Genomic DNA, 6379 nt, shown 5'->3' with positions numbered 1-6379 from the left:
ACAAATGATCATAACTGGAAAAGGTGTGAGTTATATTTGGGGAATTATAAGTGGACCAAATGGACTGGAGCAGAGATCTGTATATGTGGCCAACATAAAACTGCCATTTGATAAATATTGATTCAAATATTAGAAGATAAAAGCTATAATGTAGAGACATGTATTAATACCTTCAGTGTTATTTAGGAGTATTTTAAGTTGAAAATATTTTTTCCTAAAATAGAAGGGAAAATTGCTGTAAAAATTCAGGGAAGTCTCATAGATTCTAAGAGGGAACACAGTGAGGCCTCTGGAGTGAGTCATAACTAGGGACTTGGAAGGTATACAGGCTTCCTTTTTTTACTATCACTGCTTTCTTTTTTGTGCTTTCTCTCCCTTAGGCCCTTTCTAGAGTAATGCATTCTCTGCTTCTCAGTCCATGTGGTAGAATACGATTGATGTTATAGCTCCTACCACTCTAATCTCCTTTCTAGTAATTGTGGGCTAGTTAAATTGGACCAACCTCCTTGAGGAAAAATGATAAAAATATTGGATAAGATTTTACCAAATCTTCGTAAAGGCATCAAAGTTCTAATATGATAACAAGAAACTAATAGGCCAGAATCTAAGGGAAAAATGAAATCTGAGAGGTAAGGAAAGCATTAATCTTTGCAGCTCTTAAGACATTTGCTAATTACTGCAAAATTGGGTTATAGTTTTGGCAGCACCTTTGGGTGGGAGAAAAAGGAAGGGCAGATGTCAAGTTTCAGCACCCACCAAAAGTGGAAATTCACTAAGATACTCTTCCAAATATTAAGTTGGGACCCCAAAGAGCTATGCCCACAAGATAAGAATGAATAAGAAGTTAACCTTTCATTTACAGTAACTGTTGTGGAGCTCAGCAGAAATCAGCTGAGCTTAGAAAGGGAAAATAAAAAGAACAGCTTTCAACTTTTACTGGGAAGCTAGGACCACAGGTATGCTTTTTCTCTGATTTGCAGTTTGGCCTTACATCATCTTGGAGGCCCAAGCAATGTCTGACCATGAACCTTTTTTAGAGTCCTTTTGGGCTGGTAATGGTTCAGGAACATATGAGAAACAAAAGCTATGTAATTTTTTTTGTTCCAGGAAGAAACTTTCATCTTGACCTCAAAATTCACTGCTTATAATTTTGCAAAGATATTGAGCAGTATACATTCAAAGATGAACAGTTACACAGGAAACAATTCGACATGAGTAAGAATCAACTGTAAGCAACAGATAGCATAATACAGATTATCATAGATATTAAAACAATATAATTGCTATGTTTAAAGAGATTTTTAAAAAGCTGGCAGATATCTGCAAATAATATGAAGTTATAGAATTTGGCTTAGCAGTTTTGAAAAAGAAGCAAAACGTCTAAAATTGAAAATTACAATTTATAATTACAGTTGACTCAGTGGGTAGATTTAACAGCTGGTTAAATACAGCAGTAGTTGATTGTGAGTATGGAGACAAAAAGACAGTAAATATGAAAGAGAGGTTAAACGATGAAGGACAGGATGTGAAGGTCTAATATACATTTATTTGTTTCATGAATGGAGAAAGAAAAGTAGAGAAAAAAAAAAAACTTAAAAAGATAATGGATGAGAATTTTCCAGAATGGAAGAAAGGCAACAATCTATCGATTTAAGAAATCCCAAACCCAAGAACCTGACACCTTCATCACTGGACAAATATGGGATTTCCCTGTGGAATTATTAACTCCTGGATTAGAGGAGTAAAGAAGATTATTTACACCTCTAAACTGAAATCTTCTCTGGATGCATCTGATAGGTGGAGCTAGGTCACATCCTCACTCTCAGCTGCCAGGTGGGAAAGCAAGTTTTCTAGGACAATCTTACTAACAATATTGAAATTACAAAACAGTAAGGAAAATGTTTTAAAAATGTTGAATGGAAAAAAAAAATGTTGGACACACTCATATGACAAAGGCCTGCTGCTGCTGCTGCTAAGTCACTTCAGTCGTGTCCAACTCTGTGAGACCCCATAGACGGCAGCCCACCAGGCTCCCCCGTCCCTGGGATTCTCCAGGCAAGAACACTGGAGTGGGTTGCCATTTCCTTCTCCAATGTAGGAAAGTGAAAAGTGAAAGTGAAGTCACTCAGTCGTGTCGGACCCTCAGCGACCCCATGGACTGCAGCCTACCAGGCTCCTCCATCCATGGGATTTTCCAGGCAAGAGTACTGGAGTGGGGTGCCATTGCCTTCTCTGGACAAAGGCCTGCAACGGGGCTATTCAGAAAGCTTATTTTCAGGTGTCTGCTGTTTTCTCTTTGTACTCTCTTCCTTCAAGAGCACATAATTCTTACAGGCTCTGACTCAATGAATGACCTCTGTAATTTGATCCTACCTTGACTTAACAATCTATAGAACTCTAGACACAAGAGTACCCTAGCTGTCATAAATTCCTATATCCTCCATCTCCACTTCAAATCCAGCCTGCCTAAATTCTAACATTTCTTCACCCCTCTGCCTTCTCCAGATACCCATCTCTCCTTTAGATTTTCTTTTTTCAGTGTCATTTTGCTTCTTCAAAGTATGATATTTGAGAATTATCCTTCTTTCCTCTTTATTGTCTCTTATTTCTTCTTCATTCATATCTACCTTCAGCAGACTTTCCCTTGCCTGTATCTCTCTCATTTATTCCTTCCTTTCCAATCCCATAACTATAATTCTCCTACATTTTATGTTTGACAATATGTACCATGGCCAGCCTCTGGTGTCCCCTTGACTTTGGTTTCTCTCCCCTTCAATCCAATCTTCATATTCATGCCTTGTGAATTTCCCTGTTCAATTTTTAAAGGGGTATAACTTCCTTCCAGAATTTTCTAAGTCTCCTGCTAACCTATTTTACAATACCTCACTTCCACAAGGGCTGGCATCTGCCCCAGCCAGTGTTCTGCCTTGGCACTTTAAATGCCAAGGTCTTTCTCTCCAACTTTGCTCATAATTTTTTTCTCTACCAAGGATTACTCAGTCCCCAAACTTGTGTAAGTCTTAACTTGCCCTCAAAGTGCAGTTCAAGTTCCATCCCCTCCTGAAGGCTGCCTCTGTGATGGCTCACTCTGCAGGTCTGTGAACCTTAGCGCTGTTACCGCTCTCTCACAGTCGGCACAGCTGCTTCTCACTGTTCTCCTTCATGAAAACGAACATTCTTTTATACCACAAGACTGTGCCGCTGGCTTCAAAGTAAAGACCAAATCTAGAGGTCTCATTCCGCCTAGCACAGAATTGGAGTTCAGTGTTTATCCAATAAAGGGATGAATGAATTAACGAATGCCTGTTCTGGCACTAAGACTTGAGCTGTGGAGAAATCGCTAATCTAATGAACTTGGGGCAAGCGGTTGGTTGGTGCATGTCCTAAGTCAAACAGAAAACCAAATGTGGATGTCGAAATTTAGTCTGAGAGATCTGTGGTCGACGATTTCCTCTATGTAGAATTTCCCTTCTTGGTTTTCACAATGTGCAGAGGGTGGAGGGTGGAAAACTTTCACTGCATTAGACTATGTTGGATTGGGCAAATTTCTGCATTCTTAAGCTAGTGGTAGTTCCTGTCACTGACCCCATATTGCACTGTCCCCAGCAAGAGACTACAGAGTTCCAATAGTGACCTAAATCAAATCGCTTATGATTATACAGTGGAAGTGACAAATAGATTCAAGGGATTAGATCTTATATAGACACAGCTCCTGAAGAACTATGGACAGAGGTTTGTAACATTGTACAGGGGGCGGTGATCAAAATCATCCCCAAGAAAAAGAAAAGCAAAAAGGCAAAATGGCTGTCTGAGGAGGCCTTAGCTGAGAAAAGAAGAGAAGTAAAAGGCAAAGGTGAAAAGGAAAGATATATCCATCTGAATGCAAATTTCCAAAGAATAGCAAGGAGAGATAAGAAAGCCTTCCTAGGTGAACAATGCAAAGAAATAGAGAGAAACAATAGAATGGGAAAGGCTAGAGATCTCTTCAAGAAAATTAGAGATACCAAGGGAACATTTCATGCAAAGATGGGCACAATAAAGGACAGAAGTGGTGTGGACCTAACAGAAGCAGAAGAGATTAAGAAGAAGTGGCAAGAATACAGATAAGAACTATACAAAAAAGATCTGCATGACCCAGATAACCACGATGGTGTGATCACTCACCTAGAGTCAGACATCCCAGAGTGGGAAGTTAAGCAGGCCTTTAGGAAGCATCACTACAAACAAAGCTAGTGGAGGGCATGGAATTTCAGCTGAGCTATTTCAAATCCTAGAATATGATGCTGTTAAAGTGCTATATTCAATATGTCAGCAAATTTGGAAAAGTCAGCAGTGGCCACAGATCAAGAAAAGGTCAGTTTACATTCCAGTACCAAAGAAGGGCAACACCAAAGAATGTTCAAACTACTGCACAATTGCACTCATTTTACATGCTAGTAAGGTAATGCTCAAAATCCTTCAAGCTAGGCTTCCACTGAGAACTTCCGGATGTACCAGCTGGATTTAGAAAAGGCAGAGGAACCAGAGATCAAATTGCCAACATTCATTGGATCATAGGAAAAACAAAAGAACTCCAGAAAAATATCTATTTCTGCTTCTTTGACTACGCTAAAGCCTTTGACTGTGTGGATCACAACAAACTGTGGAAAATTCTTAAAGGAGATACCAGACCATCTTACCTGCCTCCTGAGAAACCTGTATGCAGGTCAAGAAGCAACAGTTAGAACCATACATAGAACAAGGGACTGGTTCCAAACTGGGAAAATGGTATGTCAAGAGTATGTATATTGTCACCCTGCTTATTTAACTTCTATGAAGAGTACATCACGCGAAATGGCAGACTGGCTGAAGCACAAGCTGGAATCAAGATTTCCAGGAAAAATATCAACAACCTCAGATATGCAGATGACACCACCCTAAAGGCAGAAAGTGAAGAGGAAGTAAAGAGCCACTTGATGAAGGTGAAAAAGGAGAGTGAAAAAGCTGGCTTAAAACTCAACATTCTGAAAAATAAGATTATGGCATCTGGTCCCATCACTTCATGGCAAATAAGTGGGGAGACAATGGAAACAGTGAGAGACTATTTTCTTGGGCTCCAAAATCACCATGGACGGTGACTGCAGCCATGAAATTAAAAGACTCTTGATCCTTGGAAGAAAAGCTCTGACAAACCTATACAGCGTATTAAAAAGCAGAGACATCACTTTGCTGGCAAAGGAACAGATAGGCAAAGGTACGATTTTTCCAGTATTCATGCAAGGATGTGAGAGTTGGACCATAAGGAAGGCTGAGCACTGAAGAACTGATGCTTTTGAACTGTGCTGGAGAACACTCTTGAGAGTCCCTTGGACTCTAAGGAGATCAAATCAGTCAATCCTAAAGGAAATCAACCCTGAATATTCATTGGAAGGACTGATGCTGAAGTTGAAGCTCCAATACTTTGGCCACCAGATCCAAAGAGCCAATTCACTGGAAAAGACCCTGATGCTGGGAAAGATTGAGGGCAGGAGGAGAAGGGGAGAGATGGTTGGATGGCATCACCAATGGACCATCACTCAATGGACATGAGTTTAGGTGAACTCAGGGAGATGATGAAGGACAGGAAAGCCTGGCCTGCTGCAGTCCATGGGGTTGCAAAGAATCGGAAACAACTGAGCGGCTGAGCAACAACAGATTGAAACGACATCCAGGTTTTTTTGCCCACAGGCACCTTAATAAAGGTCCAGCATAAAAGCTGTTTTAGAGAGCAAGGGACAGCAATCACTTGCAGGGCCCTATAGCTCAGGGGTTAGAGCACTGGTCTTGTAAACCAGGGGTCGCGAGTTCAAATCTCGCTGGGGCCTACTGGGCAATTCTTTCACTCTTTTTAAAATCTCCTTCACCAGCTACCCACCTCTCTCGCGTAACTTGAACTCCAGCGGAAATTCCGCTAATTATAATTTCCCACCAGTTTCCAGATGTCCCAAATAAACACCGGAGCAGAACACTTACTTTTAGCTTCCAGTAGTAGGGGGCAAGTGCTGCTTTGTCGCCCTGATTGTGGCAGTCTGTTACAAACTGCGGCAAGTGCTGCCAAGCTCCGAGGACGCCCTGGCTTTGCTGGACCACAGCAAGAGCCGTGGGGGCGGCCCGTGCCGCGGCGGGACACAAGGGCGGTGAGGATCGAAGCCTTACACCCGCTCTGAGCAGGTCTGGAGTCCTGCTCCAAGTCCTCTCCCCAGCGTCCACTGTCGCGATTAAGCGTTTGGGAGAATATAGGCTGTCCGACAAGGTTCCATGTTTCACTGGGTTTTCGAAAACTTCAGTGTCTCAGCGGGAAAATTAGGGTCGAGACTCGTGTCACTAAATTTATTATTGACTCAAAGAATCTGTGACTACC

At 41.4% G+C, this 6379-nt stretch overlaps 1 non-coding gene across 1 annotated transcript; it reads left to right on the top strand.

Annotated features, from left to right (window-relative positions):
- The first annotated feature begins 5770 nt into the window (after positions 1-5770).
- TRNAT-UGU (transfer RNA threonine (anticodon UGU)) lies at positions 5771-5843 on the top strand. The gene has a single exon. It is a non-coding gene; the product is annotated as a tRNA-Thr (tRNA).
- Positions 5844-6379: the final 536 nt, after the last annotated feature.

The sequence above is a fragment of the Ovis canadensis genome, chromosome 7 (genome assembly GCF_042477335.2).
Source record: "Ovis canadensis isolate MfBH-ARS-UI-01 breed Bighorn chromosome 7, ARS-UI_OviCan_v2, whole genome shotgun sequence".
Lineage (NCBI taxonomy): Eukaryota > Metazoa > Chordata > Mammalia > Artiodactyla > Bovidae > Ovis > Ovis canadensis.
Note: the sequence above shows the minus strand (reverse complement) of the source record. Positions and strands in the feature narration are given on the sequence as shown.